The sequence below is a fragment of the Procambarus clarkii genome, chromosome 82, assembly GCF_040958095.1.
Source record: "Procambarus clarkii isolate CNS0578487 chromosome 82, FALCON_Pclarkii_2.0, whole genome shotgun sequence".
NCBI lineage: Eukaryota > Metazoa > Arthropoda > Malacostraca > Decapoda > Cambaridae > Procambarus > Procambarus clarkii.
Window position 1 is genome coordinate 24,937,054 of NC_091231.1, and position 16,180 is coordinate 24,953,233.

Sequence of the window (16,180 nt, forward strand, 5' to 3'; positions counted from 1 at the left end):
GAAATTCTGAGATTTCAAGGCCAAATCACATATCGTGATACTACATGAAATAGTATCGAAATATTGGTAAAAATGAATATATTTACGTAATATCAAACTACATGAAAAACGTGAAAAAAGTCACTATTTAACCATATTTGAGGATTTTAACTTCAAATCATACAGCGAGGTTTCGTATTATTTGGATCCAAGAAAAGACATATGACAATGTTGTTTTCAATACAAATGATAAAAATCAATGTGTTTTCATTAGAATTAACTAAAATGTTCCTGAGTTTCCGTTTATATTACCGATGGAAGATGTACACGAAAACCGCTCTATTCCGGCTGAAACGTCGATATATGCAATAAAATCAGAACTTCTCCGCCTTTCAATATCTTACTCAGTATTTTAACGAAAAGGAAATAGTTGATTGAAAATGAAGTATTTAAGGTTATTATCTAATCAATTATGTGTTTGCATCATTTTTATCGTATATATATGAATTAAAACCCATGGACTGAAAATTCACAAAAACGTGGAAAACGGCAAAATATTGCCTAATTCGATGATATTTTGTTTAAATCACATGAAGGAAAAGGAGATGATAAACGTTAAAATATTGCTAAATTCGATGATTTTTCTTACGAAGCAAAATGCAAGAAAACTTGCTTAAAATGCAATATTATGCGAAATTCTGAGATTTGAAGGCCAAATCACATATCGTGATACTACATGAAATAGTATCGAAATATTGGTAAAAATGAATATATTTACGTAATATCAAACTACATGAAAAACGTGAAAAAAGTCACTATTTAACCATATTTGAGGATTTTAACTTCAAATCATACAGCGAGGTTTCGTATTATTTGGATCCAAGAAAAGACATATGACAATGTTGTTTCCAATACAAATGATAAAAATCAATGTGTTTTCATTAGAATTAACTAAAATGTTCCTGAGTTTCCGTTTATATTACCGATGGAAGATGTACACGTAAAACCGCTCTATTCCGGCTGAAACGTCGATATATGCAATAAAAATCAGAACTTCTCCGCCTTTCAATATCTTACTCAGTATTTTAACGAAAAGGAAATAGTTGATTGAAAATGAAGTATTTAAGGTTATTATCTAATCAATTATGTGTTTGCATCATTTTTATCGTATATATATGAATTAAAACCCATGGACTGAAAATTCACAAAAACGTGGAAAACGGCAAAATATTGCCTAATTCGATGATATTTTGTTTAAATCACATGAAGGAAAAGGAGATGATAAACGTTAAAATATTGCTAAATTCGATGATTTTTCTTACGAAGCAAAATGCAAGAAAACTTGCTTAAAATGCAATATTATGCGAAATTCTGAGATTTGAAGGCCAAATCACATATCGTGATACTACATGAAATAGTATCGAAATATTGGTAAAAATGAATATATTTACGTAATATCAAACTACATGAAAAACGTGAAAAAAGTCACTATATAACCATATTTGAGGATTTTAACTTCAAATCATAGAGCGAGGTTTCGTATTATTTAGTTCCAAGAAAAGACATATGACAATGTTGTTTCCAATACAAATGATAAAAAACAATGTGTTTTCATTAGAATTAACTATAATGTTCTTGATTTTCCGTTTATATTAACGATGGAAGATGTATACGTAAAACCGCTCTAATCCGGCTGAAACGTCGATATATGCAATAAAAACCGAACTTCTCCCCTTTTCAATATCTTACTCAGTATTTTAACGAGAAACAAATAGATGATTGAAAATGAAGTACTTAAGGTTATTATCTAATCAATTATGTGTTTGCATCATTTTTATCGTATATATATATGAATTAATACCCATGGACTGAAAATTCACAAAAACGTGGAAAACGGCAAAATATTGCCTAATTCGATGATATTTTGTTTAAATCACATGAAGGAAAAGGGGATGATAAACGTCAAAATATTGCTAAATGCGATGATTTTCCGTACGAAACAAAATGCAAGAAAACTTGCTTAAAATGCAATATTATGCGAAATTCTGAGATTTCAAGGCCAAATCACATATCGTGATACTACATGAAATAGTATCGAAATATTGGTAAAAATGAATATATTTACGTAATATCAAACTACATGAAAAACGTGAAAAAAGTCACTATTTAACCATATTTGAGGATTTTAACTTCAAATCATACAGCGAGGTTTCGTATTATTTGGATCCAAGAAAAGACATATGACAATGTTGTTTCCAATACAAATGATAAAAATCAATGTGTTTTCATTAGAATTAACTAAAATGTTCCTGAGTTTCCGTTTATATTACCGATGGAAGATGTACACGAAAACCGCTCTATTCCGGCTGAAACGTCGATATATGCAATAAAATCAGAACTTCTCCGCCTTTCAATATCTTACTCAGTATTTTAACGAAAAGGAAATAGTTGATTGAAAATGAAGTATTTAAGGTTATTATCTAATCAATTATGTGTTTGCATCATTTTTATCGTATATATATGAATTAAAACCCATGGACTGAAAATTCACAAAAACGTGGAAAACGGCAAAATATTGCCTAATTCGATGATATTTTGTTTAAATCACATGAAGGAAAAGGAGATGATAAACGTTAAAATATTGCTAAATTCGATGATTTTTCTTACGAAGCAAAATGCAAGAAAACTTGCTTAAAATGCAATATTATGCGAAATTCTGAGATTTGAAGGCCAAATCACATATCGTGATACTACATGAAATAGTATCGAAATATTGGTAAAAATGAATATATTTACGTAATATCAAACTACATGAAAAACGTGAAAAAAGTCACTATATAACCATATTTGAGGATTTTAACTTCAAATCATAGAGCGAGGTTTCGTATTATTTAGTTCCAAGAAAAGACATATGACAATGTTGTTTCCAATACAAATGATAAAAAACAATGTGTTTTCATTAGAATTAACTATAATGTTCTTGATTTTCCGTTTATATTAACGATGGAAGATGTATACGTAAAACCGCTCTAATCCGGCTGAAACGTCGATATATGCAATAAAAACCGAACTTCTCCCCTTTTCAATATCTTACTCAGTATTTTAACGAGAAACAAATAGATGATTGAAAATGAAGTACTTAAGGTTATTATCTAATCAATTATGTGTTTGCATCATTTTTATCGTATATATATGAATTAATACCCATGGACTGAAAATTCACAAAAACGTGGAAAACGGCAAAATATTGCCTAATTCGATGATATTTTGTTTAAATCACATGAAGGAAAAGGGGATGATAAACGTCAAAATATTGCTAAATGCGATGATTTTCCGTACGAAACAAAATGCAAGAAAACTTGCTTAAAATGCAATATTATGCGAAATTCTGAGATTTCAAGGCCAAATCACATATCGTGATACTACATGAAATAGTATCGAAATATTGGTAAAAATGAATATATTTACGTAATATCAAACTACATGAAAAACGTGAAAAAAGTCACTATTTAACCATATTTGAGGATTTTAACTTCAAATCATACAGCGAGGTTTCGTATTATTTGGATCCAAGAAAAGACATATGACAATGTTGTTTCCAATACAAATGATAAAAATCAATGTGTTTTCATTAGAATTAACTAAAATGTTCCTGAGTTTCCGTTTATATTACCGATGGAAGATGTACACGAAAACCGCTCTATTCCGGCTGAAACGTCGATATATGCAATAAAATCAGAACTTCTCCGCCTTTCAATATCTTACTCAGTATTTTAACGAGAAGGAAATAGTTGATTGAAAATGAAGTATTTAAGGTTATTATCTAATCAATTATGTGTTTGCATCATTTTTATCGTATAATAATGAATTAAAACCCATGGACTGAAAATTCACAAAAACGTGGAAAACGGCAAAATATTGCCTAATTCGATGATATTTTGTTTAAATCACATGAAGGAAAAGGAGATGATAAACGTCAAAATATTGCTATATTCGATGATTTTTCGTACGAAACAAAATGCAAGAAAACTTGCTTAAAATGCAATATTATGCGAAATTCTGAGATTTGAAGGCCAAATCACATATCGTGATACTACATGAAATAGTATCGAAATATTGGTAAAAATGAATATATTTACGTAATATCAAACTACATGAAAAACGTGAAAAAAGTCACTATATGACCATATTTGAGGATTTTAACTTCAAATCATAGAGCGAGGTTTCGTATTATTTAGTTCCAAGAAAAGACATATGACAATGTTGTTTCCAATACAAATGATAAAAAACAATGTGTTTTCATTAGAATTAACTATAATGTTCTTGATTTTCCGTTTATATTAACGAGGGAAGATGTACACGTAAAACCGCTCTAATCCGGCTGAAACGTCGATATATGCAATAAAAACCGAACTTCTCCCCTTTTCAATATCTTACTCAGTATTTTAACGAGAAACAAATAGATGATTGAAAATGAAGTATTTAAGGTTATTATCTAATCAATTATGTGTTTGCATCATTTTTATCGTATATATATGAATTAAAACCCATGGACTGAAAATTCACAAAAACGTGGAAAACGGCAAAATATTGCCTAATTCGATGATATTTTGTTTAAATCACATGAAGGAAAAGGAGATGATAAACGTCAAAATATTGCTGTATTCGATGATTTTTCGTACGAAACAAAATGCAAGAAAACTTGCTTAAAATGTAATATTATGCGAAATTCTGAGATTTGAAGGCCAAATCACATATCGTGATACTACATGAAATAGTATCGAAATATTGGTAAAAATGAATATATTTACAGTAATATCAAACTACATGAAAAACGTGAAAAAAGTCACTATATAACCATATTTGAGGATTTTAACTTCAAATCATAGAGCGAGGTTTCGTATTATTTAGATCCAAGAAAAGACATATGACAATGTTGTTTCCAATACAAATGATAAAAAACAATGTGTTTTCATTAGAATTAACTATAATGTTCTTGATTTTCCGTTTATATTAACGAGGGAAGATGTACACGTAAAACCGCTTTAATCCGGCTGAAACGTCGATATATGCAATAAAAACCGAACTTCTCCCCTTTTCAATATCTTACTCAGTATTTTAACGAGAAACAAATAGATGATTGAAAATGAAGTACTTAAGGTTATTATCTAATCAATTATGTGTTTGCATCATTTTTATCGTATATATATATGAATTAATACCCATGGACTGAAAATTCACAAAAACGTGGAAAACGGCAAAATATTGCCTAATTCGATGATATTTTGTTTAAATCACATGAAGGAAAAGGAGATGATAAACGTCAAAATATTGCTATATTCGATGATTTTTCGTACGAAACAAAATGCAAGAAAACTTGCTTAAAATGCAATATTATGCGAAATTCTGAGATTTGAAGGCCAAATCACATATCGTGATACTACATGAAATAGTATCGAAATATTGGTAAAAATGAATATATTTACGTAATATCAAACTACATGAAAAACGTGAAAAAAGTCACTATATAACCATATTTGAGGATTTTAACTTCAAATCATAGAGCGAGGTTTCGTATTATTTAGTTCCAAGAAAAGACATATGACAATGTTGTTTCCAATACAAATGATAAAAAACAATGTGTTTTCATTAGAATTAACTATAATGTTCTTGATTTTCCGTTTATATTAACGATGGAAGATGTATACGTAAAACCGCTCTAATCCGGCTGAAACGTCGATATATGCAATAAAAACCGAACTTCTCCCCTTTTCAATATCTTACTCAGTATTTTAACGAGAAACAAATAGATGATTGAAAGTGAAGTACTTAAGGTTATTATCTAATCAATTATGTGTTTGCATCATTTTTATCGTATATATATATGAATTAATACCCATGGACTGAAAATTCACAAAAACGTGGAAAACGGCAAAATATTGCCTAATTCGATGATATTTTGTTTAAATCACATGAAGGAAAAGGGGATGATAAACGTCAAAATATTGCTAAATTCGATGATTTTCCGTACGAAACAAAATGCAAGAAAACTTGCTTAAAATGCAATATTATGCGAAATTCTGAGATTTGAAGGCCAAATCACATATCGTGATACTACATGAAATAGTATCGAAATATTGGTAAAAATGAATATATTTACGTAATATCAAACTACATGAAAAACGTGAAAAAAGTACCTATATAACCATATTTGAGGATTTTAACTTCAAATCATAGAGCGAGGTTTCGTATTATTTAGGATCCAAGAAAAGACATATGACAATGTTGTTTCCAATACAAATGATAAAAAACAATGTGTTTTCATTAGAATTAACTATAATGTTCTTGATTTTCCGTTTATATTAACGAGGGAAGATGTACACGTAAAACCGCTCTAATCCGGCTGAAACGTCGATATATGCAATAAAAACCGAACTTCTCCCCTTTTCAATATCTTACTCAGTATTTTAACGAGAAACAAATAGATGATTGAAAATGAAGTACTTAAGGTTATTATCTAATCAATTATGTGTTTGCATCATTTTTATCGTATATATATATGAATTAATACCCATGGACTGAAAATTCACAAAAACGTGGAAAACGGCAAAATATTGCCTAATTCGATGATATTTTGTTTAAATCACATGAAGGAAAAGGGGATGATAAACGTCAAAATATTGCTAAATGCGATGATTTTCCGTACGAAACAAAATGCAAGAAAACTTGCTTAAAATGCAATATTATGCGAAATTCTGAGATTTCAAGGCCAAATCACATATCGTGATACTACATGAAATAGTATCGAAATATTGGTAAAAATGAATATATTTACGTAATATCAAACTACATGAAAAACGTGAAAAAAGTCACTATTTAACCATATTTGAGGATTTTAACTTCAAATCATACAGCGAGGTTTCGTATTATTTGGATCCAAGAAAAGACATATGACAATGTTGTTTCCAATACAAATGATAAAAATCAATGTGTTTTCATTAGAATTAACTAAAATGTTCCTGAGTTTCCGTTTATATTACCGATGGAAGATGTACACGAAAACCGCTCTATTCCGGCTGAAACGTCGATATATGCAATAAAATCAGAACTTCTCCGCCTTTCAATATCTTACTCAGTATTTTAACGAGAAGGAAATAGTTGATTGAAAATGAAGTATTTAAGGTTATTATCTAATCAATTATGTGTTTGCATCATTTTTATCGTATAATATATGAATTAAAACCCATGGACTGAAAATTCACAAAAACGTGGAAAACGGCAAAATATTGCCTAATTCGATGATATTTTGTTTAAATCACATGAAGGAAAAGGAGATGATAAACGTCAAAATATTGCTATATTCGATGATTTTTCGTACGAAACAAAATGCAAGAAAACTTGCTTAAAATGCAATATTATGCGAAATTCTGAGATTTGAAGGCCAAATCACATATCGTGATACTACATGAAATAGTATCGAAATATTGGTAAAAATGAATATATTTACGTAATATCAACCTACATGAAAAACGTGAAAAAAGTCACTATATGACCATATTTGAGGATTTTAACTTCAAATCATAGAGCGAGGTTTCGTATTATTTAGTTCCAAGAAAAGACATATGACAATGTTGTTTCCAATACAAATGATAAAAAACAATGTGTTTTCATTAGAATTAACTATAATGTTCTTGATTTTCCGTTTATATTAACGAGGGAAGATGTACACGTAAAACCGCTCTAATCCGGCTGAAACGTCGATATATGCAATAAAAACCGAACTTCTCCCCTTTTCAATATCTTACTCAGTATTTTAACGAGAAACAAATAGATGATTGAAAATGAAGTATTTAAGGTTATTATCTAATCAATTATGTGTTTGCATCATTTTTATCGTATATATATGAATTAAAACCCATGGACTGAAAATTCACAAAAACGTGGAAAACGGCAAAATATTGCCTAATTCGATGATATTTTGTTTAAATCACATGAAGGAAAAGGAGATGATAAACGTCAAAATATTGCTGTATTCGATGATTTTTCGTACGAAACAAAATGCAAGAAAACTTGCTTAAAATGTAATATTATGCGAAATTCTGAGATTTGAAGGCCAAATCACATATCGTGATACTACATGAAATAGTATCGAAATATTGGTAAAAATGAATATATTTACATAATATCAAACTACATGAAAAACGTGAAAAAAGTCACTATATAACCATATTTGAGGATTTTAACTTCAAATCATAGAGCGAGGTTTCGTATTATTTAGATCCAAGAAAAGACATATGACAATGTTGTTTCCAATACAAATGATAAAAAACAATGTGTTTTCATTAGAATTAACTATAATGTTCTTGATTTTCCGTTTATATTAACGAGGGAAGATGTACACGTAAAACCGCTTTAATCCGGCTGAAACGTCGATATATGCAATAAAAACCGAACTTCTCCCCTTTTCAATATCTTACTCAGTATTTTAACGAGAAACAAATAGATGATTGAAAATGAAGTACTTAAGGTTATTATCTAATCAATTATGTGTTTGCATCATTTTTATCGTATATATATATGAATTAATACCCATGGACTGAAAATTCACAAAAACGTGGAAAACGGCAAAATATTGCCTAATTCGATGATATTTTGTTTAAATCACATGAAGGAAAAAGAGATGATAAACGTCAAAATATTGCTGTATTCGATGATTTTTCGTACGAAACAAAATGCAAGAAAACTTGCTTAAAATGCAATATTATGCGAAATTCTGAGATTTGAAGGCCAAATCACATATCGTGATACTACATGAAATAGTATCGAAATATTGGTAAAAATGAATATATTTCCGTAATATCAAACTACATGAAAAACGTGAAAAAAGTCACTATATAACCATATTTGAGGATTTTAACTTCAAATCATAGAGCGAGGTTTCGTATTATTTAGTTCCAAGAAAAGACATATGACAATGTTGTTTCCAATACAAATGATAAAAAACAATGTGTTTTCATTAGAATTAACTATAATGTTCTTGATTTTCCGTTTATATTAACGATGGAAGATGTATACGTAAAACCGCTCTAATCCGGCTGAAACGTCGATATATGCAATAAAAACCGAACTTCTCCCCTTTTCAATATCTTACTCAGTATTTTAACGAGAAACAAATAGATGATTGAAAGTGAAGTACTTAAGGTTATTATCTAATCAATTATGTGTTTGCATCATTTTTATCGTATATATATATGAATTAATACCCATGGACTGAAAATTCACAAAAACGTGGAAAACGGCAAAATATTGCCTAATTCGATGATATTTTGTTTAAATCACATGAAGGAAAAGGGGATGATAAACGTCAAAATATTGCTAAATTCGATGATTTTCCGTACGAAACAAAATGCAAGAAAACTTGCTTAAAATGCAATATTATGCGAAATTCTGAGATTTGAAGGCCAAATCACATATCGTGATACTACATGAAATAGTATCGAAATATTGGTAAAAATGAATATATTTACGTAATATCAAACTACATGAAAAACGTGAAAAAGTACCTATATAACCATATTTGAGGATTTTAACTTCAAATCATAGAGCGAGGTTTCGTATTATTTGGATCCAAGAAAAGACATATGACAATGTTGTTTCCAATACAAATGATAAAAAACAATGTGTTTTCATTAGAATTAACTATAATGTTCTTGATTTTCCGTTTATATTAACGATGGAAGATGTATACGTAAAACCGCTCTAATCCGGCTGAAACGTCGATATATGCAATAAAAACCGAACTTCTCCCCTTTTCAATATCTTACTCAGTATTTTAACGAGAAACAAATAGATGATTGAAAGTAAAGTACTTAAGGTTATTATCTAATCAATTATGTGTTTGCATCATTTTTATCGTATATATATATGAATTAATACTTATGGACTGAAAATTCACAAAGACGTGGAAAACGGCAAAATATTGCCTAATTCGATGATATTTTGTTTAAATCACATGAAGGAAAAGGGGATGATAAACGTCAAAATATTGCTAAATTCGATGATTTTCCGTACGAAACAAAATGCAAGAAAACTTGCTTAAAATGCAATATTATGCGAAATTCTGAGATTTGAAGGCCAAATCACATATCGTGATACTACATGAAATAGTATCGAAATATTGGTAAAAATGAATATATTTACGTAATATCAAACTACATGAAAAACGTGAAAAAAGTACCTATATAACCATATTTGAGGATTTTAACTTCAAATCATAGAGCGAGGTTTCGTATTATTTAGTTCCAAGAAAAGACATATGACAATGTTGTTTCCAATACAAATGATAAAAAACAATGTGTTTTCATTAGAATTAACTATAATGTTCTTGATTTTCCGTTTATATTAACGAAGGAAGATGTACACGTAAAACCGCTTTAATCCGGCTGAAACGTCGATATATGCAATAAAAACCGAACTTCTCCCCTTTTCAATATCTTACTCAGTATTTTAACGAGAAACAAATAGATGATTGAAAATGAAGTATTTAAGGTTATTATCTAATCAATTATGTGTTTGCATCATTTTTATCGTATATATATGAATTAAAACCCATGGACTGAAAATTCACAAAAACGTGGAAAACGGCAAAATATTGCCTAATTCGATGATATTTTGTTTAAATCACATGAAGGAAAAGGAGATGATAAACGTTAAAATATTGCTAAATTCGATGATTTTTCTTACGAAGCAAAATGCAAGAAAACTTGCTTAAAATGCAATATTATGCGAAATTCTGAGATTTGAAGGCCAAATCACATATCGTGATACTACATGAAATAGTATCGAAATATTGGTAAAAATGAATATATTTACGTAATATCAAACTACATGAAAAACGTGAAAAAAGTCACTATATAACCATATTTGAGGATTTTAACTTCAAATCATAGAGCGAGGTTTCGTATTATTTAGTTCCAAGAAAAGACATATGACAATGTTGTTTCCAATACAAATGATAAAAAACAATGTGTTTTCATTAGAATTAACTATAATGTTCTTGATTTTCCGTTTATATTAACGATGGAAGATGTATACGTAAAACCGCTCTAATCCGGCTGAAACGTCGATATATGCAATAAAAACCGAACTTCTCCCCTTTTCAATATCTTACTCAGTATTTTAACGAGAAACAAATAGATGATTGAAAATGAAGTACTTAAGGTTATTATCTAATCAATTATGTGTTTGCATCATTTTTATCGTATATATATATGAATTAATACCCATGGACTGAAAATTCACAAAAACGTGGAAAACGGCAAAATATTGCCTAATTCGATGATATTTTGTTTAAATCACATGAAGGAAAAGGGGATGATAAACGTCAAAATATTGCTAAATGCGATGATTTTCCGTACGAAACAAAATGCAAGAAAACTTGCTTAAAATGCAATATTATGCGAAATTCTGTGATTTCAAGGCCAAATCACATATCGTGATACTACATGAAATAGTATCGAAATATTGGTAAAAATGAATATATTTACGTAATATCAAACTACATGAAAAACGTGAAAAAAGTCACTATTTAACCATATTTGAGGATTTTAACTTCAAATCATACAGCGAGGTTTCGTATTATTTGGATCCAAGAAAAGACATATGACAATGTTGTTTCCAATACAAATGATAAAAAACAATGTGTTTTCATTAGAATTAACTATAATGTTCTTGATTTTCCGTTTATATTAACGAAGGAAGATGTACACGTAAAACCGCTTTAATCCGGCTGAAACGTCGATATATGCAATAAAAACCGAACTTCTCCCCTTTTCAATATCTTACTCAGTATTTTAACGAGAAACAAATAGATGATTGAAAATGAAGTATTTAAGGTTATTATCTAATCAATTAAGTGTTTGCATCATTTTTATCGTATATATATGAATTAAAACCCATGGACTGAAAATTCACAAAAACGTGGAAAACGGCAAAATATTGCCTAATTCGATGATATTTTGTTTAAATCACATGAAGGAAAGGGAGATGATAAACGTCAAAATATTGCTATATTCGATGATTTTTCGTACGAAACAAAATGCAAGAAAACTTGCTTAAAATGCAATATTATGCGAAATTCTGAGATTTGAAGGCCAAATCACATATCGTGATACTACATGAAATAGTATCGAAATATTGGTAAAAATGAATATATTTACGTAATATCAAACTACATGAAAAACGTGAAAAAAGTACCTATATAACCATATTTGAGGATTTTAACTTCAAATCATAGAGCGAGGTTTCGTATTATTTAGTTCCAAGAAAAGACATATGACAATGTTGTTTCCAATACAAATGATAAAAAACAATGTGTTTTCATTAGAATTAACTATAATGTTCTTGATTTTCCGTTTGTATTAACGAGGGAAGATGTACACGTAAAACCGCTTTAATCCGGCTGAAACGTCGATATATGCAATAAAAACCGAACTTCTCCCCTTTTCAATATCTTACTCAGTATTTTAACGAGAAACAAATAGATGATTGAAAATGAAGTACTTAAGGTTATTATCTAATCAATTATGTGTTTGCATCAATTTTATCGTATATATATATGAATTAATACCCATGGACTGAAAATTCACAAAAACGTGGAAAACGGCAAAATATTGCCTAATTCGATGATATTTTGTTTAAATCACATGAAGGAAAAGGGGATGATAAACGTCAAAATATTGCTAAATTCGATGATTTTCCTTACGAAACAAAATGCAAGAAAACTTGCTTAAAATGCAATATTATGCGAAATTCTGAGATTTCAAGGCCAAATCACATATCGTGATACTACATGAAATAGTATCGAAATATTGGTAAAAATGAATATATTTACGTAATATCAAACTACATGAAAAACGTGAAAAAAGTCACTATTTAACCATATTTGAGGATTTTAACTTCAAATCATAGAGCGAGGTTTCGTATTATTTGGATCCAAGAAAAGACATATGACAATGTTGTTTCCAATACAAATGATAAAAATCAATGTGTTTTCATTAGAATTTACTAAAATGTTCCTGATTTTCCGTTTATATTACCGATGGAAGATGTACACGAAAACCGCTCTATTCCGGCTGAAACGTCGATATATGCAATAAAATCAGAACTTCTCCGCCTTTCAATATCTTACTCAGTATTTTAACGAGAAGGAAATAGTTGATTGAAAATGAAGTATTTAAGGTTATTGTCTAATCAATTATGTGTTTGCATCATTTTTATCGTATATATATGAATTAAAACCCATGGACTGAAAATTCACAAAAACGTGGAAAACGGCAAAATATTGCCTAATTCGATGATATTTTGTTTAAATCACATGAAGGAAAAGGAGATGATAAACGTCAAAATATTGCAATATTCGATGATTTTTCGTACGAAACAAAATGCAAGAATACTTGCTTAAAATGCAATATTATGCGAAATTCTGAGATTTGAAGGCCAAATCACATATCGTTTTACTACATGAAATAGTATCGAAATTTTGGTAAAAATGAATATATTTACGTAATATCAAACTACATGAAAAACGTGAAAAAAGTCACTCTATAACCATATTTGAGGATTTTAACTTCAAATCATAGAGCGAGGTTTCGTATTATTTAGTTCCAAGAAAAGACATATGACAATGTTGTTTCCAATACAAATGATAAAAAACAATGTGTTTTCATAAGAATTAACTATAATGTTCTTGATTTTCCGTTTATATTAACGAGGGAAGAAGTACACGTAAAACCGCTCTAATCCGGCTGAAACGTCGATATATGCAATAAAAACCGAACTTCTCCCCTTTTCAATATTTTACTCAGTATTTTAACGAGAAACAAATAGATGATTGAAAATGAAGTATTTAAGGTTATTATCTAATCAATTATGTGTTTGCATCATTTTTATCGTATATATATGAATTAAAACCCATGGACTGAAAATTCACAAAAACGTGGAAAACGGCAAAATATTGCCTAATTCGATGATATTTTGTTTAAATCACATGAAGGAAAAGGAGATGATAAACGTCAAAATATTGCTGTATTCGATGATTTTTCGTACGAAACAAAATGCAAGAAAACTTGCTTAAAATGCAATATTATGCGAAATTGTGAGATTTGAAGGCCAAATCACATATCGTGATACTACATGAAATAGTATCGAAATATTGGTAAAAATGAATATATTTACGTAATATCAAACTACATGAAAAACGTGAAAAAAGTCACTATATAACCATATTTGAGGATTTTAACTTCAAATCATAGATCGAGGTTTCGTATTATTTAGATCCAAGAAAAGACATATGACAATGTTGTTTCCAATACAAATGATAAAAAACAATGTGTTTTCATTAGAATTAACTATAATGTTCTTGATTTTCCGTTTATATTTACGATGGAAGATGTGCACGTAAAACCGCTCTAATCCGGCTGAAACGTCGATATATGCAATAAAAACCGAACTTCTCCCCTTTTCAATATCTTACTCAGTATTTTAACGAGAAACAAATGTTATACTCAAATTCTGTCAGTTGAAATGTAACCAATCACAGGCAAGTAGGCCTCTGACGTCATGCCAGACAGAGGAGCATCAAGCATGCTCCCAGCAGCCTCAGTTATCCTCACAGACTCAGAGTAGAAGGACCTCGGCTAGGCAGATATATACCTTGCTATCGCAGTCAATAAATATATACAGAAGCGACTACTGTGTCTACATTCAACCCGAACAAGGCAAACGAATACTGGTAGCAGCAGTGGGATCCAGAAATTTTTTTCTGGAAGCAAAAGTTCCAGTACCCAGCATCGCCTCGTGTTCCAGCCAAAACCGCCGCCACCGCCACCGCCATAAGCCGCCATCCTGCCACCCACGCATCAAATATTGTGCCAGACCGGGGTCCTGCCATCAACCACTACTCCAGGCCAACGTTTCAGAAGTAAGGGTCAATATTTTCCTGTGAGAACGCTCACTCATCAGTGAGGAGGAAGGAAGCTTCCCGCGCCAGCCATTTTTGAACCTCGCGCCACCACGTGGGAACCACCTATTACACCCACCACCACCACCACCGCCACCCAAGCTGACAGTATCAAGCTTCGTGAGGGTGCAAGCTACTGCAATCGTCGTCAGCCATCGTCGCAAGTATCAACTGGTTATTCCATCGTCGCAATATTGTCGTCGTCAGAATTTATCTTCGTGCCTCTAGCCTGAACAGTGTGGGGTCCCTGAGTCTCGCGCCACCGCCGCCAGGAGCGCTGCCGTCGCATCCAGTTCGTAAACACGCCTCACATGGGCCTCTTCAGATCTTCACGACGCTTCTCCTACTTTGGCTACTGGTGATCCTCATAAATTACAACCCTGAGATAAGTAATTGCTAGTTGAGAACAACGTGCCAAGTGTTAAAAAGTGACTTATGTAATAATTCCCATAATATCCTGTGAATTAACCATTCAGTGACTTGTTAAATATTGGAGCTGGTTCAGTACTGCGCTCCCCACAGTTTTCCTGTGTGATTTCAACATTCCTGCTTCTTACAGTAATTTCATTGAATTTTAATTGTTCTCCTAGAGTGTTATTGGTAAATTCAAATTCCAGTGAATTAAGAAATCCTTGTTTTAGTAGCAGTTAAGGATTTGTGCAATATAATTTTTTTTAATTTCTCCAGACCTAACTTGAAATTTATCCTTTAAGCATTTTATTTTAAACTTTTACCATAGGAGTTATATACATTCCTGTGTCCAGTTTATGTGCTACATCCATATTTCTTGCATTGCCACTTGTTGTGTTGAATCTTTTTAATGAAATTTTGCAATTGCATTTCCCAGTTTTTATTCTAAATTGCTGTGCTTAGTCTGGTTTAATTAATTTACATACATCTAATTCCAGTCATTTTTTTAATGAAAGATTGCTAAATTTAGTTTACAATTTGCTTGTTCTTAATTATTTTCTTGCCTAGCCCAATTTAATAATTTTATTTCTGCCATTTTTACTTTAGCCAAGTTGATATTTTTTTGTGTTTATTTTTGTGTATACTATTTCTGATGCCAGGTGCACTTAATTATAATCTGCGTTCAAATATTACTTCCACGGCTGTGACAATGCCTACCACTGTTGAAACCCCTTCAGAATCAATGGGAACAGTTGCTTGTCCCAATGGCCA